The sequence below is a fragment of the Tachypleus tridentatus genome, chromosome 10 (genome assembly GCF_004210375.1).
Source record: "Tachypleus tridentatus isolate NWPU-2018 chromosome 10, ASM421037v1, whole genome shotgun sequence".
Classification (NCBI taxonomy): Eukaryota; Metazoa; Arthropoda; class Merostomata; order Xiphosura; family Limulidae; genus Tachypleus; species Tachypleus tridentatus.
Genome location: NC_134834.1, coordinates 187,092,105 through 187,115,126, shown reverse-complemented (window position 1 = coordinate 187,115,126; position 23,022 = coordinate 187,092,105). Strand labels below are relative to the sequence as shown.

At 31.5% G+C, this 23,022-nt stretch overlaps 2 protein-coding genes across 4 annotated transcripts in view; both read right to left on the bottom strand.

Annotated features, from left to right (window-relative positions):
- LOC143231152 (uncharacterized) overlaps positions 1–5,411 on the bottom strand; it is a 28,053-nt gene extending 22,642 nt beyond the window's left edge. The window contains exon 1 of one of the 2 annotated variants that reach the window (XM_076465795.1): positions 5,251–5,411. The gene's annotated coding sequence lies outside the window, so the exon portion shown is untranslated. The remainder of the gene's footprint in view (positions 1–5,250) is intronic. The other variant, XM_076465794.1, reaches the window with a different exon arrangement.
- Positions 1–23,022, bottom strand: part of LOC143231151 (glycoprotein 3-alpha-L-fucosyltransferase A-like) — a 44,908-nt gene that overhangs the window by 8,422 nt on the left and 13,464 nt on the right. The window lies entirely within an intron of this gene.

Here is a 23,022-nt window from a genome sequence, read left to right as displayed (position 1 = left end):
ACAATATATCTTTTGTACAGAACATCGATCCTCTCCCAAAGTGGTGGAAGAGAGGACATGGCGAATGTTTAGTGCTGTTGTACACTTGACTCGTAACTGATGGGTGTATGGTATAAAGTGCAGCTTAGAGTCAAAGATAAGCCACAAGAACTTTGTCTCAGGGACCACATGTAGAAGAACTTCACCGACACGGAGATCAGGAACAGGGTTAATAAGCCGTTGATGGCAAAAGTGCATGCAAACGGTTATAGAGAGAGAGAGAAATTAAAGCCGTTTTCTGTGGTCCATTTCAGTAAACGATTGAGGGCAGTCTGTAGCTGTCGCTCAATATACCTCATGTTCGACAACTGACACGAGATGAGAAAGTTGTCGGCATAGAGCCCGTTTGCAACAGTAAGAGGGAGTTGTTCAGTGATGGTATTAGTCTTTATTCTGAAAAGTGTGGCACTCAAAACACAGCCCTAATGGACTCCAAGTTCCCGTAGAAAGGAACAGGAATGAGTCGAACCCACACGAACTTGGAATCGCCTGTCCATTACAAAATGTTAATAAAAATGGACAATTGATCACGTAACCCATACAAATGGAGGTCTCGCAAAATGCCATACCTCCATGTAGTATCATAAGCCTTTTCACGGTGAAAGAACATTAATACAAAATGTTGTCGGTTGAGAAAAGTTTTTCTCATTGACGTTTCAAATCTAATCAGATGATCCTGCCAGATCCAGTTAAAAACAAATCAGAAGAATAGTAAGAGAAGCAGGAGATAGATGGTGCATCATTTCATAGTGTCCATCATCAAGTCCAACCAATGTACTGCCAGACTGATGAAGGGCCAGTTTGAGTTCCACCAGTGTAAAGTGATAATTATACTCATATAGGTAATCAGCTCGAAAGGATATAGGTGATCGCTCTGCCCAAGTCTTGATGGCTAAGAAGATGGAGGAAGAAGCAAAAGTGCTAGATACCCAGCAAAAGTTTTTACCCAGAGCATCACTGATACGTCCTGGCCATCAGAGAGCAAGAATCTCTGACTCAGAGATGTTATTCAAAGCCCTCTCAACAATAACTCCTTGTGATGAATTCAAAGTAGCATGATGTGTAACCTTAATAGGTATATCCCTAATCGCTTTTGAATGCAAGCTGAGTTCACTGTGTTGAGATGTGGATGTTTCCACCAATATGTCAACATAGCGAAGCTTTTTAGTGACCTTGGAGAGCCAGAAAGTCCCTCTAGTCCCTTCTGAATGAAAAAGGTTTGTCTGAAAGAGAATGCAGTATAGGAAAATGAGGTACAACAGGTGTTAGAGATGTTGAATATTGCTGCTCAGAATCTTCAAGACGTGGTCGTTTACCTATGAACTGTTTTTCACTATTTCATTTAAGTTTTTATATGGGGGATCCTTAATAAAAAAGGAAAATTTCGGCGCTCACTGACCTCACCCACCATGGAGCCCTACGAGGGGATGCACTACAATGCCAAACAAGGACACTGCAACAACGCCAGGGTTTCATGAGTACTGTACCCAAACACCAGCATCAGATGCAATGTCCACCGCACCTGACCCTGGTAGTTGGTTGTCCCTAGCCCAAGTGGACCAGCTGAATGACCCAAAGGGGGCCACCCCAAGGCTGCCCGTCTACAGTAATTCAAGCCCAAAGTTGTGTGTTAGGATTGGACCCCTCAACTACAAAGATCCTCTCCTCCCCTTCTCGGGCCACTACGCACGTGGGTGGATGTTTAGATCCCAGAGAAGGTAAACTGAAAGAACAGAGCTTTTTCTGAGAGGTCCCCACACCACGTACAGGAAACCACACCGAGGGGCAGTTAAAACCTAAACGTATGAAAACACCACTGTAAGTGTGAGTGTCCTCCTTAGTTAATATTAAAAGTATGAAAACCACTGTACGTATGGGTGTCTTTAGATACAATTTAAAAGTAAGAAAACATTGTTTAGTAGTATACTAACTACAGTGATAGACATGTTAGAAACGTTATCTAACAATGTAGCATGTATATAGTAGCTGGAATTCTTCATTCAAAGTGTTATTAATTGTGCATGATTCAATATGTGTGTGTAAACTCACGTGACAAGTAGCATGTTGTCTTGCTCTTATTCACAACGAACATTGTAAGTTGTGGGCCTGGTACAAACTGTGGTACTTACAATTGACTATAACTCTTCAGCAGTTGTAGTAGTGGGTTCACTTATTAATGGTTTTTGTATTCAAAGATAACGTCATTTGTTACAATTTTACGAAAAGGTACAACATAGGGGTTCTAGGCATAAGTAAATTCCTAAGAAACCCTGACTCACATCAGTTTTTTTATGTTTTTTTCACGTCTGCTTTAAGGCTTAACAATGAAAACGTTTTAATTATCGTAAGCTGTTGTATTGTTTCTCCTTCAACTGTATTTCATGTATTCTTGTGGATAACCCGTAGATTTTTATGTTATATATTTATTTATTATTTGTTTTCAAAATGGGTATCACGAATCGAAATATTTTCCTTGAGTATTTACTACATTCACTGAAAATATTAGTTAATATTTAATTTGATCCAAGAGTGAAATTATATTGTATTTCTAGAAGTTTTAGTTTACACTTAAGAGGTTCTAGATTGGTAGTGTCCAACCAAAATACAAGTTTGCTAAGATTACACGTCGTCAGCAAGCGTGAAATACAAGCAACATTTTTCGTCGTTTATGATTTGACATTTTGAATTTCGTTCATGAGAGGAATGTACAAGAGAGACATATATCTTGACTTTGTAAGATTTCCAAGTTTGGAACAGCGGGTGTCACAATTTCTTAGCGGGGGGGTTACAAAGGTACCACATTCATTGATTGTTTTGGAAATAAGCACAAAGCTATGCAACTGGCTAACTGTGCTATGCCCACCACGGGTATTGAAATCCGGTTTATTGCGATGCGAGTCTGCAGACATTCCGCTGTGACACTGGGGAGACTTGTGTGTCACATTTAGAACGTAAAAGCAACAAAGTGCAGCAAGACACAGTTCGTTGCTCAGTTTTGTGCTTAGGAACAAACAGAATTATTGTAATATCTAGGTCCGGTATGGCCAGGTGTGTTAAGGCGTTCGACTCGTAATCTGAGGGTCGCGGGTTCGAATCCCTATCGCACCAAACATGCTCACCCTTTCAGCCGAGGGGCGTTATAAAGTGATGGTCAATCCCACTATTCGTTGGTAAAAGAGTAGCCCAAGAGTTTGCGGTGGGTGGTGATGACTAGCTGCCTACCTTCTAGTCTTACAATGCTAAATTAGGGACGGCTGGCGCAGATAACTCTCGAGTAGCTTTGCGAAATTCCAGAACAAACAAAAAATGATTAAAATGATAAACACGCGGGGAGGAGATTTAAACGTCACTAAACTGTTAACAAATGATATTAGATGTAGGGAAGTACAAATGACGTCACCAGACTCGTGAGCTTCAACAATGTAGGTGTTGATACTAATTAATCTTCATAGCCCCATTTCACCCAGCTGTGTGTGTGTGTGTGTGAGAGAGAAAGAGAGAATTTGTTTACGTACACTTACAGTAGTTAACTGGAGACCTGAGATGTATGTAGACAACCTTACAAAGTTCAACGCTGATAGATACAAAGGTTCACCTGCTATCATCATTTACACCAACCACATTGAACGAATTATAATCTAGATATCACTAAAACCCTGTAATAGGTAATACCACAATAACGAGTAAAATCAATAACTGTTTTGAAAACAACTTCTGAACAACACACAACAATTTGAATAATATTTTCAACACATTCACGAGCACTTTTCGGCCCGATGATTGTTCGTTGAAAGTTTTTATTTTATAACGGAAGTTACAAGTCTTTAAATGGCATATGACGTCACGAAGAAAGTTAAGTAAATAAAACGGATTGTTCAATTATTTTTAACAACTTGTACGTTTTGAAAGTATTAATAAACGCAATCCGTGTAACACGAATGTATCCATCCGCCAGCTTTAAGTACTCCCTTAAACTTCACTCATTGTAATTGTATCTCAATGCCTGGTTAACCGAGTGAAACGTTGTTATCACATATATTACATTTTGCATACCATGTAATTATTAGGTTTGCAAGGCTGTATGTTTCATTCCATGTAATTGTTTATTGATGAAACCGTTTCTTTGTGGTGAATTTTGCGCAAAGCTTCGTGAACCGTCTATAATTTTGCGGTGACATTAAAGGTAAGGCAGCTAGTCATCACCACCCACAGCCAACTCTTGAGCTACTCTTTTATCTACGAATATTAGGGCTCACTGTTACACTATAACACCCACAGAATTGAAAGTACGAACATGTTTGGTCTTTAACGGATTCGAACCTGTGACCCCAAGATTGCGAGAAAAGCACTCTAACCACCACACTTGCCAAGCCCAAATACCTGTCGTATTTCTGTTTATTAAATAGGAGAGGACTAGTCTTCCTAGATTCCGGAAACATATCCTATGAGCTGCCCTCTAGAAAAGTACCTAAAGTAGATTAACAGAGAAATAATTATTTGTTTATTGTGATTACATGAATATTCAATCTGTCACGTGTGTATTTTCTACAAATAATACTGACAAACTGAAATGTGTTTACAGCTTTCTGTTGAAAAATATTTTTTATCTTGTGAAAGACTTGACCGTGTTCTCAAAATTATTGGTAGTGTGCAAGATGTACAATTGTTTTAACATTAAATTAAATGTACTTGTGTTATCTTACGCCATATTTATTTCTCAGTAGAACTTTAAGAGTGCAGTCCGCTCCTGCAAACCTTCGTTAAGCTAATACAAGCGTGGGCAAACACGCAATTCATAACCTTTAAATGCTGTACTACATCTAACGACATTTTATTTTTGTATAGTAAAATTACCTCGAACAAAATTTATTGTATTTTAATACTGGGGACAGTAATTTTTAAATATATATTCTGCGCTACTAAACATTGACCTTTCATTAATAATCTGCGTTATATATATTTTGTTTTTATTAGTTTAGTACACCTGATAACTAGAGTAATAAATAAATAGCACTCAGGAACATTAACAGTTCGATTACAAATACAGACATTCAACTATAACAAATACAGTCACAGTTTCCGAAACATGTTTTGAAATATGCCTTGGATAGAAGCGTCAGCCAAATAGATAAATAATAATTATTATTAAAAATAAATAGCTCATCAGAGACGATTAACAACAAACAGTTTGGTTAGAAAATAAATACGTACCTGATTATTTAAACCTTGTACACTGTGGTGTCAGTTCATTTTAACGAAAGATGGAGACATCCACCTACCGTCGGCCCTTTTGTACAATGATTTAGGCTAACAATGTTTCATCGATTATGTTATACATCGTACACAGTACAAGCGTCATAAAATTTTAATCACGCCACCTGATTGTTAGTTTAAAAAGAGTCATCAAGCCACCTATCTTTACGAGTTGTATTGCGTTGAATGATTAATGTTTATTTGCGACATCAATTTGCCTGGATCGGTGGAATATTGCAATATTTACGTACTGTTCAGTCCTTAATGTGTATTGTAATATTTATGTACTGTTAAGTCCTTAATGTGTATTGTAATATTTATGTACTGTTAAGTCCTTAATGTGCATTGTAATATTTATGTACTGTTAAGTCCTTAATGTGTATTGTAATATTTATGTACTGTTCAGTCCTTAATGTGTGTTTTTAATATTTATGCATTGTTCAGTCCTTAATGTGAATTAGTTCAAATGAGTGTCCACATTTAGCGGCACGCATTACAAGAAGTTTGCGAGTCGTGTTGTTTGTTTTGAATTTCGCGTAAAGCTACATGAGAATTAGCTGCCCTAGCCGGCCCTAATTTAGGAGCGTGTGTTTGTTTCTTTTTCTTAGTTTCGCGCAAAGCTACACGTATCATACCTGTATGTTTATTACACTAATTACAGTCGCCATTTTATATATTATATAACGGTAGCCATTTTATACAGTATGAACATAATTTATAAATTTCTTTGTTTGTTTGGAATATCGCGCAAAGCTACTAAAGGGCTATTTGTGCTAGCCGTCCCTAATTTGGCAGTGTAGACTAGAGGGAAGACAGCTAGTAATCACCACCCACCGCCAACTCTTGGGCTACTCTTTTACCAACAAATAGTGGAATTGACCGACCTTGTAACGCTCCCACGGCTGAAAGGGCGAGCGTATTCGGTGACGAGGATTCGAACTAGCGACCCTCAAATTAAGAGTCAAGCTCCCTAACCACCAGGCCATCCCGAACTCTTTGAATCCTAAAGTTATAACAAGAAGTGAAAACAGCGCAGGAAGAACAGTTATATTGTTTGTCATAAGAAACAACGACATATCATGTATTGTTCCAACCCTCGATCAGTCTGATAGCTTATAATAGTAAAAAACGAGCTTTATTACTGGTAACGGGCACAGAACAATAAGATCTGTGCTAAACAATAAACAGACAGTCAGGTTACCTCAGTGGGCCAATGGTAATCATGAAGGCTTTAGATACCTGTGGTGGGCATAGCACAGTAAGTCCATTATGTGGGTTTGTGTTTCAAAAACACACATCAAAAGAACAGTCGTATTAAAACAAACGTTTTGTATTATAGCATATAAAATAGGCATGTTACCAATCATAAAACGTACCAATAAAACTCATTACTATAAACAATAGATTTAGTGAAAAACTGTTGGTTTGTAGAATAAACTGCATAGTAAAGTTCAGTCTAATATCAGATAAAACTGATAATTGTATTACAAGATACACTTCTTTTACCTCCAAAAATTCATGATTCCGTTTACCACCAAGATAACTAACAAGGTAAAAGAACTTGATGGCTGTGGGTCATGTTCAACCCAGTTAAGAAAAAAGTGTAAAAACAGTACTGTAAGTGTGGGTGTTCTTAGTTAATATAAAATATTGTGAAAACAGTACGGTAAGTGTAAGTGTACTGCTTAGTTAATATAAAAAAATTGTAAAAACAGTACTGTAAGTGTGGGTGTACTCCTTAGTTAATATAAAAAAATGTGAATACTGTACTGTAAATGTGGGTGTACTTCTTAGTAAATATAAAAAAACTGTGAAAACAGTACTGTAAGTGTGGGTGTACTACTTAGTTAATATAAAAAAATTGTGAAAACAGTACTGTAAAAGTGGGTGTACTTCTTAGTTAATATAAAAAAATTGCAAAAATAGTACTGTAAGTGTGAGTGTACTCCTTAGTTAGTATAAAAAAGTGTGAAAACAGTACTGTAAGGGTAAGTGTACTCCTTAGTTAATAAAAAAAAGAGTGAAGACGGTACTGTAAGTGTGGGTGTACTCCTTAGTTAATATAAAAAAAATTGTGAAAATGGTACTGTAAGTGTGGGTGTACTATTTAGTTAATATAAAAAAATTGTGAAAACAGTACTGTAAGTGTGGGTGTACTCCTTAGTTAATATAAAAAATAAAAACAAGTACTGTAAGTGTGGGTGTACTCCTTAATTAATATAAAAAAATTGTGAAAACAGTACTGTAAGTGTGGGTGTACTCCTTAGTTAATATAAAAAAATTGTGAAAACAGTACTGTAAGTGTGGGTGTACTCCATAGTTAATATAAAAAAATTGTGAAAACGGTACTGTAAGTGTGGGTGTACTCCTCAATTAATATCAAAAAATTGTGAAATCAGTACTGTAAGTGTGGGTGTACTTTTTAGTTTATATAAAAAAATTGTGAAAACAGTACTGTAAGTGTGGGTGTGCACCTTAGTTAATATAAAAAAATTGTGAAAACAGTACTGTAAGTGTGGGTGTACTCCTTAGTTAATATAAAAAATTGTGAAAACGGTACTGTAAGTGTGGGTGTACCCCTTACTTAATACAAAAAAAATTGCAAAAACAGTACTGTAAGTGTGGGTGTACTCCTAAGTTTATATAAAATAATTGTAAAAACAGTACTGTGAGTGTGGGTGTTCTGAGTTAATATAAAAACATTGTGAAAACAGTACGGTAAGTGTAAGTGTACTCCTTAGTTAATATAAAAAATTCTGAAAACAGTACTGTAAGTGTGGGTGTTCTCCTTAGTTGACATAAAAAAATTGTGAAAACTGTACTGTAAGTGTGGGTATACTTGTTAATTAATATAAAAAGTGTGAAAACAGTACTATAAGTGTGGGTGTACTCCTTAGATAATATAAAAAAGTGTGAAAACAGTACTGTAAGTGTGAATGTACTCCTTAGTTAACATAAAAAAATTGTGAAAACAGTACTGAAAGGGTGGGTGTACTCCTTAGTTAATATAAAAAAAACTATGAAAACAGTACTGTAAGTGTGGGTGTACTCCTTAGTTAATATAAAAAATTGTGAAAACAGTACTATAAGTGTGAGTGTACTCCTTAGTTAATATAAAAAAATAGTGAAAACTGTACTGTAACTGTGAGTGTACTTCTTAGTTAATATAAAAAAATTGTGAAAACAGTACTGTAAGTGTGGGTGTACTTTTTAATTAATATAAAAAATTGTGAAAACAGTACTGTAAGTGTGGGTGTACTCCTTAGTTAATATAAAAAATTGTGAAAACAAGACTGTAAGGGTGGGTGTACTCCTTAGTTAATATAAAAAAATTGTGAAAACAATTACTGTAAGTGTGGGTGTACTCCTTAGTTAATATAAAAAAAAATGTGAAAACAATTACTGTAAGTGTGGGTGTACTCCTTAGTTAATATAAAAAAATTGTGAAAACAATTACTGTAAGTGTGGGTGTACTCCTTAGTTAATATAAAAAAATTGTGAAAACAATTACTGTAAGTGTGGGTGTACTCCTTAGTTAATATAAAAAAATTGTGAAAACAATTACTGTAAGTGTGGGTGTACTCCTTAGTTAATATAAAAAATTGTGAAAAAAACTGTACTGTAAGTGTGGGTGTACTCCTTAGTTAATATAAAAAAATTGTGAAAACAGTACTGTAAGTGTGGGTGTACTCCTTAGTTAATATAAAAAAATTGTGAAAACAGTACTGTAAGTGTGGGTGTACTTCTTAGTTAATATAAAAAAAAATTGTGAAAACAATTACTGTAAGTGTGGGTGTACTCCTTAGTTAATATAAAAAAAATTGTGAAAACAATTACTGTAAGTGTGGGTGTACTCCTTAGTTAATATAAAAAAATTGTGAAAACAATTACTGTAAGTGTGGGTGTACTCCTTAGTTAATATAAAAAAATTGTGAAAACAGTACTGTAAGTGTGGGTGTACTCCTTAGTTAATATAAAAAAAATTGTGAAAACAGTACTGTAAGTGTGGGTGTACTCCTTAGTTAATATAAAAAAATTGTGAAAACAAGTACTGTAAGTGTGGGTGTACACCTTAGTTAATATAAAAAAATTGTGAAAACAGTACTGTAAGTGTGGGTGTACCTTAGTTAATATAAAAAATTGTGAAAACAAGTACTGTAAGTGTGGGTGTACTCCTTAGTTAATATAAAAAAATTGTGAAAAAAAAAATTCCTTAGTTAATATAAAAAATTGTGAAAACAGTACTGTAAGTGTGGGTGTACTCCTTAGTTAATATAAAAAAATTGTGAAAACAAGTACTGTAAGTGTGGGTGTACTCCTTAGTTAATATAAAAAAATTGTGAAAACAGTACTGTAAGTGTGGGTGTACTCCCTTAGTTAATATAAAAAAATTGTGAAAACAAGTACTGTAAGTGTGGGTGTACTCCTTAGTTAATATAAAAAAAATTGTGAAAACAATTACTGTAAGTGTGGGTGTACTTCTTAGTTAATATAAAAAAATTGTGAAAACAATTACTGTAAGTGTGGGTGTACTTTTTAGTTAATATAGTTAAAAAAATTGTGAAAACAATTACTGTAAGTGTGGGTGTACTCCTTAGTTAATATAAAAAAATTGTGAAAACAAGTACTGTAAGTGTGGGTGTACTCCTTAGTTAATATAAAAAAATTGTGAAAACAATTACTGTAAGTGTGGGTGTACTTCTTAGTTAATATAAAAAAAATTGTGAAAACAATTACTGTAAGTGTGGGTGTACTCCTTAGTTAATATAAAAAAATTGTGAAAACAATTACTGTAAGTGTGGGTGTACTCCTTAGTTAATATAAAAAAATTGTGAAAACAATTACTGTAAGTGTGGGTGTACTCCTTAGTTAATATAAAAAAATTGTGAAAACAGTACTGTAAGTGTGGGTGTACTCCTTAGTTAATATAAAAAAATTGTGAAAACAATTACTGTAAGTGTGGGTGTACTCCTTAGTTAATATAAAAAAATTGTGAAAACAGTACTGTAAGTGTGGGTGTACTCCTTAGTTAATATAAAAAAATTGTGAAAACAGTACTGTAAGTGTGGGTGTACTCCTTAGTTAATATAAAAAAATTGTGAAAACAGTACTGTAAGTGTGGGTGTACTACCTTAGTTAATATAAAAAAATTGTGAAAACAAGTACTGTAAGTGTGGGTGTACTCCTTAGTTAATATAAAAAAAATTGAAAACAATTACTGTAAGTGTGGGTGTACTCCTTAGTTAATATAAAAAATTGTGAAAACAGTACTGTAAGTGTGGGTGTACTCCTTAGTTAATATAAAAAATTGTGAAAACAATTACTGTAAGTGTGGGTGTACTTCTTAGTTAATATATAAAAAATTGTGAAAACAGTACTGTAAGTGTGGGTGTACTCCTTAGTTAATATAAAAAAATTGTGAAAACAGTACTGTAAGTGTGGGTGTACTCCTTAGTTAATATAAAAAAAATTGTGAAAACAGTACTGTAAGTGTGGGTGTACTCCTTAGTTAATATAAAAAAATTGTGAAAACAGTACTGTAAGTGTGGGTGTACTCCTTAGTTAATATAAAAAAATTTGTGAAAACAGTACTGTAAGTGTGGGTGTACTCCTTAGTTAATATAAAAAAATTGTGAAAACAGTACTGTAAGTGTGGGTGTACTCCTTAGTTAATATAAAAAAATTGTGAAAACAATTACTGTAAGTGTGGGTGTACTCCTTAGTTAATATAAAAAATTGTGAAAACAGTACTGTAAGTGTGGGTGTACTCCTTAGTTAATATAAAAAAATTGTGAAAACAGTACTGTAAGTGTGGGTGTACTCCTTAGTTAATATAAAAAATTGTGAAAACAGTACTGTAAGTGTGGGTGTACTCCTTAGTTAATATAAAAAAATTGTGAAAACAGTACTGTAAGTGTGGGTGTACTCCTTAGTTAATATAAAAAAATTGTGAAAACAAGTACTGTAAGTGTGGGTGTACTTCTTAGTTAATATAAAAAAATTGTGAAAACAATACTGTAAGTGTGGGTGTACTTCTTAGTTAATATAAAAAAATTGTGAAAACAATTACTGTAAGTGTGGGTGTAAAACAATTACTTAGTTAATATAATAAAAAATTGTGAAAACAATTACTGTAAGTGTGGGTGTACTCCTTAGTTAATATAAAAAAATTGTGAAAACAATTACTGTAAGTGTGGGTGTACTCCTTAGTTAATATAAAAAAATTGTGAAAACAATTACTGTAAGTGTGGGTGTACTCCTTAGTTAATATAAAAAAATTGTGAAAACAGTACTGTAAGTGTGGGTGTACTCCTTAGTTAATATAAAAAAATTGTGAAAACAGTACTGTAAGTGTGGGTGTACTCCTTAGTTAATATAAAAAAATTGTGAAAACAGTACTGTAAGTGTGGGTGTACTCCTTAGTTAATATAAAAAAATTGTGAAAACAGTACTGTAAGTGTGGGTGTACTCCTTAGTTAATATAAAAAAATTGTGAAAACAATTACTGTAAGTGTGGGTGTACTCCTTAGTTAATATAAAAAAATTGTGAAAAAACAATTACTGTAAGTGTGGGTGTACTCCTTAGTTAATATAAAAAATTGTGAAAACAGTACTGTAAGTGTGGGTGTACTCCTTAGTTAATATAAAAAAATTGTGAAAACAGTACTGTAAGTGTGGGTGTACTTCTTAGTTAATATAAAAAAATTGTGAAAACAATACTGTAAGTGTGGGTGTACTCCTTAGTTAATATAAAAAAATTGTGAAAACAATTACTGTAAGTGTGGGTGTACTTCTTAGTTAATATAAAAAAATTGTGAAAACAATTACTGTAAGTGTGGGTGTACTCCTTAGTTAATATAAAAAAATTGTGAAAACAATTACTGTAAGTGTGGGTGTACTCCTTAGTTAATATAAAAAAATTGTGAAAACAATTACTGTAAGTGTGGGTGTACTCTTAGTTAATATAAAAAAATTGTGAAAACAATTACTGTAAGTGTGGGTGTACTCCTTAGTTAATATAAAAAATTGTGAAAACAGTACTGTAAGTGTGGGTGTACTCCTTAGTTAATATAAAAAAAATTGTGAAAACAGTACTGTAAGTGTGGGTGTACTCCTTAGTTAATATAAAAAAATTGTGAAAACAATTACTGTAAGTGTGGGTGTACTCCTTAGTTAATATAAAAAATTGTGAAAACTTAGTTAATATAAAAAAGTACTGTAAGTGTGGGTGTACTCCTTAGTTAATATAAAAAATTGTGAAAACAGTACTGTAAGTGTGGGTGTACTCCTTAGTTAATATAAAAAAATTGTGAAAACAGTACTGTAAGTGTGGGTGTACTCCTTAGTTAATATAAAAAAATTGTGAAAACAGTACTGTAAGTGTGGGTGTACTCCTTAGTTTAATATAAAAAAATTGTGAAAACAAGTACTGTAAGTGTGGGTGTACTCCTTAGTTAATATAAAAAAATTGTGAAAACAGTACTGTAAGTGTGGGTGTACTCCTTAGTTAATATAAAAAAATTGTGAAAACAAGTACTGTAAGTGTGGGTGTACTCCTTAGTTAATATAAAAAATTGTGAAAACAGTACTGTAAGTGTGGGTGTACTCCTTAGTTAATATAAAAAAATTGTGAAAACAGTACTGTAAGTGTGGGTGTACTCCTTAGTTAATATAAAAAAAAATTGTGAAAACAATTACTGTAAGTGTGGGTGTACTCCTTAGTTAATATAAAAAAATTGTGAAAACAGTACTGTAAGTGTGGGTGTACTACTCTTAGTTATATATAAAAATTGTGAAAACAGTACTGTAAGTGTGGGTGTACTCCTTAGTTAATATAAAAAAATTGTGAAAACAAGTGTGGGTGTACTCCTTAGTTAATATAAAAAAATTGTGAAAACAGTACTGTAAGTGTGGGTGTACTCCTTAGTTAATATAAAAAAATTGTGAAAACAATTACTGTAAGTGTGGGTGTACTCCTTAGTTAATATAAAAAAATTGTGAAAACAATTACTGTAAGTGTGGGTGTACTCCTTAGTTAATATAAAAAAATTGTGAAAACAATTACTGTAAGTGTGGGTGTACTCCTTAGTTAATATAAAAAATTGTGAAAACAATTACTGTAAGTGTGGGTGTACTCCTTAGTTAATATAAAAAAATTGTGAAAACAGTACTGTAAGTGTGGGTGTACTCCTTAGTTAATATAAAAAATTGTGAAAACAATTACTGTAAGTGTGGGTGTACTCCTTAGTTAATATAAAAAAATTGTGAAAACAATTACTGTAAGTGTGGGTGTACTCCTTAGTTAATATAAAAAATTGTGAAAACAATTACTGTAAGTGTGGGTGTACTCCTTAGTTAATATAAAAAATTGTGAAAACAATTACTGTAAGTGTGGGTGTACTCCTTAGTTAATATAAAAAAATTGTGAAAACAGTACTGTAAGTGTGGGTGTACTCCTTAGTTAATATAAAAAAATTGTGAAAACAGTACTGTAAGTGTGGGTGTACTCCTTAGTTAATATAAAAAATTGTGTACTCCTTAGTTAATATAAAAAAATTGTGAAAACAGTACTGTAAGTGTGGGTGTACTCCTTAGTTAATATAAAAAAAATTGTGAAAACACATTACTGTAAGTGTGGGTGTACTCCTTAGTTAATATAAAAAAATTGTGAAAACAGTACTGTAAGTGTGGGTGTACTCCTTAGTTAATATAAAAAAATTGTGAAAACAATTACTGTAAGTGTGGGTGTACTCCTTAGTTAATATAAAAAAATTGTGAAAACAATTACTGTAAGTGTGGGTGTACTCCTTAGTTAATATAAAAAAATTGTGAAAACAGTACTGTAAGTGTGGGTGTACTCCTTAGTTAATATAAAAAAAATTGTGAAAACAATTACTGTAAGTGTGGGTGTACTCCTTAGTTAATATAAAAAAAATTGTGAAAACAATTACTGTAAGTGTGGGTGTACTCCTTAGTTAATATAAAAAAATTGTGAAAACAGTACTGTAAGTGTGGGTGTACTCCTTAGTTAATATAAAAAATTGTGAAAACAATTACTGTAAGTGTGGGTGTACTCCTTAGTTAATATAAAAAAATTGTGAAAACAAGTACTGTAAGTGTGGGTGTACTCCTTAGTTAATATAAAAAAATTGTGAAAACAAGTACTGTAAGTGTGGGTGTACTCCTTAGTTAATATAAAAAAATGTGAAAAAAAACAGTACTGTAAGTGTGGGTGTACTCCTTAGTGTGAAAACAATTACTTAGTTAATAGTTAATAAAAAATTGTGAAAACAATTACTGTAAGTGTGGGTGTACTCCTTAGTTAATATAAAAAAATTGTGAAAACAATTACTGTAAGTGTGGGTGTACTCCTTAGTTAATATAAAAAATTGTGAAAACAATTACTGTAAGTGTGGGTGTACTCCTTAGTTAATATAAAAAAATTGTGAAAACAAGTACTGTAAGTGTGGGTGTACTCCTTAGTTAATATAAAAAAAATTGTGAAAAGTGTGGGTGTACTCCTTAGTTAATATAAAACTGAAAACAGTACTGTAAGTGTGGGTGTACTCCTTAGTTAGTATAAAAATTGTGAAAACAAGTACTGTAAGTGTGGGTGTACTCCTTAGTTAATATAAAAAATTGTGAAAACAGTACTGTAAGTGTGGGTGTACTCCTTAGTTAATATAAAAAAAATTGTGAAAACAGTACTGTAAGTGTGGGTGTACTCCTTAGTTAATATAAAAAAATTGTGAAAACAGTACTGTAAGTGTGGGTGTACTCCTTAGTTAATATAAAAAATTGTGAAAACAGTACTGTAAGTGTGGGTGTACTCCTTAGTTAATACTGTAAGTGTGGGTGTACTCCTTAGTTAATATAAAAAATTGTGAAAACAGTACTGTAAGTGTGGGTGTACTCCTTAGTTATAAAAAATATGAAAAAAAATGGGTGTACTCCTTAGAAAACAATTACTGTAAGTGTGGGTGTACTCCTTAGTTAATATAAAAAAATTGTGAAAACAATACTGTAAGTGTGGGTGTACTCCTTAGTTAATATAAAAAAATTGTGAAAACAGTACTGTAAGTGTGGGTGTACTCCTTAGTTAATATAAAAAATTGTGAAAACAGTACTGTAAGTGTGGGTGTACTCCTTAGTTAATATAAAAAAATTGTGAAAACAGTACTGTAAGTGTGGGTGTACTCCTTAGTTAATATAAAAAAATTGTGAAAACAATTACTGTAAGTGTGGGTGTACTCCTTAGTTAATATAAAAAAATTGTGAAAACAATTACTGTAAGTGTGGGTGTACTCCTTAGTTAATATAAAAAAAATTGTGAAAACAATTACTGTAAGTGTGGGTGTACTCCTTAGTTAATATAAAAAAATTGTGAAAACAATTACTGTAAGTGTGGGTGTACTCCTTAGTTAATATAAAAAAATTGTGAAAACAATTACTGTAAGTGTGGGTGTACTCCTTAGTTAATATAAAAAAATTGTGAAAACAATTACTGTAAGTGTGGGTGTACTCCTTAGTTAATATAAAAAATTGTGAAAACAATTACTGTAAGTGTGGGTGTACTCCTTAGTTAATATAAAAAATTGTGAAAACAGTACTGTAAGTGTGGGTGTACTCCTTAGTTAATATAAAAAAAATTGTGAAAACAGTACTGTAAGTGTGGGTGTACTCCTTAGTTAATATAAAAAAATTGTGAAAACAATTACTGTAAGTGTGGGTGTACTCCTTAGTTAATATAAAAAATTGTGAAAACAATTACTGTAAGTGTGGGTGTACTCCTTAGTTAATATAAAAAAATTGTGAAAACAATTACTGTAAGTGTGGGTGTACTCCTTAGTTAATATAAAAAAAATTGTGAAAACAATTACTGTAAGTGTGGGTGTACTCCTTAGTTAATATAAAAAAATTGTGAAAACAGTACTGTAAGTGTGGGTGTACTCCTTAGTTAATATAAAAAAATTGTGAAAAAACAGTGTGGGTGTACTGTACTCCTTAGTGTGAAAACAATTACTGTAAGTGTGGGTGTACTCCTTAGTTAATATAAAAAAATTGTGAAAACAGTACTGTAAGTGTGGGTGTACTCCTTAGTTAATATAAAAAAATTGTGAAAACAATTACTGTAAGTGTGGGTGTACTCCTTAGTTAATATAAAAAAATTGTGAAAACAATTACTGTAAGTGTGGGTGTACTCCTTAGTTAATATAAAAAATTGTGAAAACAGTACTGTAAGTGTGGGTGTACTCCTTAGTTAATATAAAAAAATTGTGAAAACAAGTACTGTAAGTGTGGGTGTACTCCTTAGTTAATATAAAAATTGTGAAAACAGTACTGTAAGTGTGGGTGTACTCCTTAGTTAATATAAAAAATTGTGAAAACAATTACTGTAAGTGTGGGTGTACTCCTTAGTTAATATAAAAAAATTGTGAAAACAGTACTGTAAGTGTGGGTGTACTCCTTAGTTAATATAAAAAATTGTGAAAACAGTACTGTAAGTGTGGGTGTACTCCTTAGTTAATATAAAAAAATTGTGAAAACAATTACTGTAAGTGTGGGTGTACTCCTTAGTTAATATAAAAAAATTGTGAAAACAAGTACTGTAAGTGTGGGTGTACTCCTTAGTTAATATAAAAAAATTGTGAAAACAATTACTGTAAGTGTGGGTGTACTCCTTAGTTAATATAAAAAAATTGTGAAAACAAGTACTGTAAGTGTGGGTGTACTCCTTAGTTAATATAAAAAAATTGTGAAAACATTACTGTAAGTGTGGGTGTACTCCTTAGTTAATATAAAAAAATTGTGAAAACAATTACTGTAAGTGTGGGTGTACTCCTTAGTTAATATAAAAAAATTGTGAAAACAATTACTGTAAGTGTGGGTGTACTCCTTAGTTAATATAAAAAAATTGTGAAAACAATTACTGTAAGTGTGGGTGTACTCCTTAGTTAATATAAAAAAATTGTGAAAACAGTACTGTAAGTGTGGGTGTACTCCTTAGTTAATATAAAAAAAATTGTGAAAACAGTACTGTAAGTGTGGGTGTACTGTAAGTGTGGGTGTACTCCTTAGTTAATATAAAAAATTGTGAAAACAATTACTGTAAGTGTGGGTGTACTCCTTAGTTAATATAAAAAAATTGTGAAAACAGTACTGTAAGTGTGGGTGTACTCCTTAGTTAATATAAAAAAATTGTGAAAACAAGTACTGTAAGTGTGGGTGTACTCCTTAGTTAATATAAAAAATTGTGAAAACAATTACTGTAAGTGTGGGTGTACTCCTTAGTTAATATAAAAAAATTGTGAAAACAAGTACTGTAAGTGTGGGTGTACTTCTTAGTTAATATAAAAAAAAAAAATTGTGAAAACATTACTGTAAGTGTGGGTGTACTCCTTAGTTAATATAAAAAATTGTGAAAACAGTACTGTAAGTGTGGGTGTACTTCTTAGTTAATATAAAAAATTGTGAAAACAATTACTGTAAGTGTGGGTGTACTCCTTAGTTAATATAAAAAAATTGTGAAAACAGTACTGTAAGTGTGGGTGTACTCCTTAGTTAATATAAAAAAATTGTGAAAACAAGTACTGTAAGTGTGGGTGTACTCCTTAGTTAATATAAAAAAATTGTGAAAACAATTACTGTAAGTGTGGGTGTACTCCTTAGTTAATATAAAAAATTGTGAAAACAATTACTGTAAGTGTGGGTGTACTCCTTAGTTAATATAAAAAAATTGTGAAAACAAGTACTGTAAGTGTGGGTGTACTCCTTAGTTAATATAAAAAAATTGTGAAAACAATTACTGTAAGTGTGGGTGTACTCCTTAGTTAATATAAAAAAATTGTGAAAACAATTACTGTAAGTGTGGGTGTACTCCTTAGTTAATATAAAAAAATTGTGAAAACAGTACTGTAAGTGTGGGTGTACTCCTTAGTTAATATAAAAAATCATGAAAACAGTACTGTAAGTGTGGGTGTACTCCTTAGTTAATATAAAAAAATTGTGAAAACAATTACTGTAAGTGTGGGTGTACTCCTTAGTTAATGAAAACAAAAGTGTGGGTGTACTCCTTAGTTAATATAAAAAATTGTGAAAACAATTACTGTAAGTGTAAATGTAATAAAAAAAATTGTGAAAACAATTACTGTAAGTGTGGGTGTACTCCTTAGTTAATAAAAAAAAATTGTGAAAACAGTACTGTAAGTGTGGGTGTACTTCTTAGTTAATATAAAAAAATTGTGAAAACATTACTGTAAGTGTGGGTGTACTCCTTAGTTAATATAAAAAATTGTGAAAACAATTACTGTAAGTGTGGGTGTACTTCTTAGTTAATATAAAAAAATTGTGAAAACAATTACTGTAAGTGTGGGTGTACTCCTTAGTTAATATAAAAAATTGTGAAAACAATTACTGTAAGTGTGGGTGTACTCCTTAGTTAATATAAAAAAATTGTGAAAACAGTACTGTAAGTGTGGGTGTACTCCTTAGTTAATATAAAAAATTGTGAAAACAAGACTGTAAGTGTGGGTGTACTCCTTAGTTAATATAAAAAATTGTGAAAACAGTACTGTAAGTGTGGGTGTACTCCTTAGTTAATATAAAAAATTGTGAAAACAGTACTGTAAGTGTGGGTGTACTCCTTAGTTAATATAAAAAAATTGTGAAAACAATTACTGTAAGTGTGGGTGTACTCCTTAGTTAATATAAAAAAATTGTGAAAACAGTACTGTAAGTGTGGGTGTACTCCTTAGTTAATATAAAAAAATTGTGAAAACAGTACTGTAAGTGTGGGTGTACTTCTTAGTTAATATAAAAAAATTGTGAAAACAATTACTGTAAGTGTGGGTGTACTCCTTAGTTAATATAAAAAAATTGTGAAAACAGTACTGTAAGTGTGGGTGTACTCCTTAGTTATACTCCTTATAAAAAAATTGTGAAAACAAGTACTGTAAGTGTGGGTGTACTCCTTAGTTAATATAAAAAAAAAATTGTGAAAACAATTACTGTAAGTGTGGGTGTACTCCTTAGTTAATATAAAAAAATTGTGAAAACAAGTACTGTAAGTGTGGGTGTACTCCTTAGTTAATATAAAAAAATTGTGAAAACAATTACTGTAAGTGTGGGTGTACTCCTTAGTTAATATAAAAAATTGTGAAAACAGTACTGTAAGTGTGGGTGTACTCCTTAGTTAATATAAAAAATTGTGAAAACAATTACTGTAAGTGTGGGTGTACTCCTTAGTTAATATAAAAATGTGAAAACAACTGTAAGTGTGGGTGTACTCGTTAGTTAATATAAAAAATTGTGAAAACAGTACTGTAAGTGTGGGTGTACTCTTAGTTAATATAAAAAAATTGTGAAAAAAACAATTACTGTAAGTGTGGGTGTACTCCTTAGTTAATATAAAAAAATTGTGAAAACTGTACTGTAAGTGTGGGTGTACTCCTTAGTTAATATAAAAAATTGTGAAAACAATTACTGTAAGTGTGGGTGTACTCCTTAGTTAATATAAAAAATTGTGAAAACAGTACTGTAAGTGTGGGTGTACTTCTTAGTTAATATAAAAAATTGTGAAAACAATTACTGTAAGTGTGGGTGTACTCCTTAGTTAATATAAAAAAATTGTGAAAACAGTACTGTAAGTGTGGGTGTACTCCTTAGTTAATATAAAAAAATTGTGAAAACAATTACTGTAAGTGTGGGTGTACTCCTTAGTTAATATAAAAAAATTGTGAAAACAGTACTGTAAGTGTGGGTGTACTCCTTAGTTAATATAAAAAAATTGTGAAAACAGTACTGTAAGTGTGGGTGTACTCCTTAGTTAATATAAAAAAATTGTGAAAACAAGTACTGTAAGTGTGGGTGTACTTTTAGTTAATATAAAAAATTGTGAAAACATTAACTGTAAGTGTGGGTGTACTCCTTAGTTAATATAAAAAATTGTGAAAACAGTACTGTAAGTGTGGGTGTACTCCTTAGTTAATATAAAAAATTGTAAAAACAGTACTGTAAGTGTGGGTGTACTCCTTAGTTAATAAAAAAATTGTGAAAACAGTACTGTAAGTGTGGGTGTACTCCTTAGTTAATATAAAAAAATTGTAAAAACAGTACTGTAAGTGTGGGTGTACTCCTTAGTTAATATAAAAAATTGTGAAAACAATTACTGTAAGTGTGGGTGTACTCCTTAGTTAATAAAAAAAATTGTGAAAACAGTACTGTAAGTGTGGGTGTATTTCTTAGTTAATATAAAAAAATTGTGAAAACATTACTGTAAGTGTGGGTGTACTCCTTAGTTAATATAAAAAATTGTGAAAACAATTACTGTAAGTGTGGGTGTACTCCTTAGTTAATATAAAAAAATTGTGAAAACAATTACTGTAAGTGTGGGTGTACTCCTTAGTTAATATAAAAAAATTGTGAAAACAATTACTGTAAGTGTGGGTGTACTCCTTAGTTAATATAAAAAAATTGTGAAAACAGTACTGTAAGTGTGGGTGTACTTTTAGTTAATATAAAAAAATTGTGAAAACAATTACTGTAAGTGTGGGTGTACTCCTTAGTTAATATAAAAAAATTGTGAAAACAATTACTGTAAGTGTGGGTGTACTCCTTAGTTAATATAAAAAATTGTGAAAACAGTACTGTAAGTGTGGGTGTACATTGTGAAAACAATTACTGTAAGTGTGGGTGTACTCCTTAGTTAATATAAAAAAATTGTGAAAACAGTACTGTAAGTGTGGGTGTACTCCTTAGTTAATATAAAAAAATTGTGAAAACAGTACTGTAAGTGTGGGTGTACTTCTTAGTTAATATAAAAAATTGTGAAAACAATTACTGTAAGTGTGGGTGTACTTCTTAGTTAATATAAAAAATTGTAAAACATTACTGTAAGTGTGGGTGTACTCCTTAGTTAATATGAAAAAAAAAATTGTGAAAACAGTACTGTAAGTGTGGGTGTACTCCTTAGTTAATAAAAAAAATTGTGAAAACAATTACTGTAAGTGTGGGTGTACTCCTTAGTTAATATAAAAAAATTGTAAAAACAGTACTGTAAGGGTGGGTGTACTCCTTAGTTAATAAAAAAATTGAAAAAAAACATTACTGTAAGTGTGGGTGTACTCCTTAGTTAATATAAAAAAATTGTGAAAACAATTACTGTAAGTGTGGGTGTACTTTTTAGTTAATATAAAAAAATTGTGAAAACAGTACTGTAAGTGTGGGTGTACTCCTTAGTTAATATAAAAAAATTGTGAAAACAAATAAGTGTGGGTGTACTCCTTAGTTAATATAAAAAAATTGTGAAAACAATTACTGTAAGTGTGGGTGTACTCCTTAGTTAATATAAAAAAATTGTGAAAACAAGTACTGTAAGTGTGGGTGTACTCCTTAGTTAATATAAAAAAAATTGTGAAAACAATTACTGTAAGTGTGGGTGTACTCCTTAGTTAATATAAAAAATTGTGAAAACAAGTACTGTAAGTGTGGGTGTATTTTTTAGTTAATATAAAAAAATTGTGAAAACAGTACTGTAAGTGTGGGTGTATTTCTTAGTTAATATAAAAAAATTGTGAAAACAATACTGTAAGTGTGGGTGTACTTCTTAGTTAATATAAAAAAATTGTGAAAACAATTACTGTAAGTGTGGGTGTACTCCTTAGTTAATATAAAAAAATTGTGAAAACAGTACTGTAAGTGTGGGTGTACTTCTTAGTTAATATAAAAAATTGTGAAAACAATTACTGTAAGTGTGGGTGTACTCCTTAGTTAATATAAAAAAATTTAAAACAATTACTGTAAGTGTGGGTGTACTCCTTAGTTAATATAAAAAAAAAAAATTGTGAAAACAGTACTGTAAGTGTGAGTGTACTCCTTAGTTAATATAAAAAATTGTGAAAACAATACTGTAAGTGTGGGTGTACTCCTTAGTTAATATAAAAAATTGTGAAAACAGTACTGTAAGTGTGGGTGTACTCCTTAGTTAATATAAAAAAATTGTGAAAACAGTACTGTAAGTGTGGGTGTACTCCTTAGTTAATATAAAAAATTGTGAAAACAGTACTGTAAGTGTGGGTGTACTCCTTAGTTAATATAAAAAAATTGTAAAACAATTACTGTAAGTGTGGGTGTACTCCTTAGTTAATATAAAAAAATTGTGAAAACAATTACTGTAAGTGTGGGTGTACTCCTCAGTTGATATAAAGAAATTGTGAAAACAGTACTGTAAGTGTGGGTGTACTTCTTAGTTAATATAAAAAATTGTAAAAACAGTACTGCAAGTGTGAGTGTACTCCTTAGTTAATAAAAAAAATTGTGAATACTGTACTGTAAATGTGGGTGTACTTCTTAGTTAATATAAAAAAATTGTGAAAACATTACTGTAAGTGTGGGTGTACTCCTTAGTTAATATAAAAAAATTGTGAAAACAGTACTGTAAGTGTGGGTGTACTTCTTAGTTAATATAAAAAAATTGTGTAAAAACAATTACTGTAAGTGTGGGTGTACTCCTTAGTTAATATAAAAAAATTGTGAAAACAGTACTGTAAGTGTGGGTGTACTCCTTAGTTAATAAAAAAAGTGTGAAAACAGTACTGTAAGTGTGGGTGTACACCTTAGTTAATTTAAAAAAATTGTGAAAATGGTACTGTAAGTGTGGGTGTACTCCTTAGTTAATATAAAAAAATTGTGAAAACAGTACTGTAAGTGTGGGTGTACTCCTTAGTTAATATA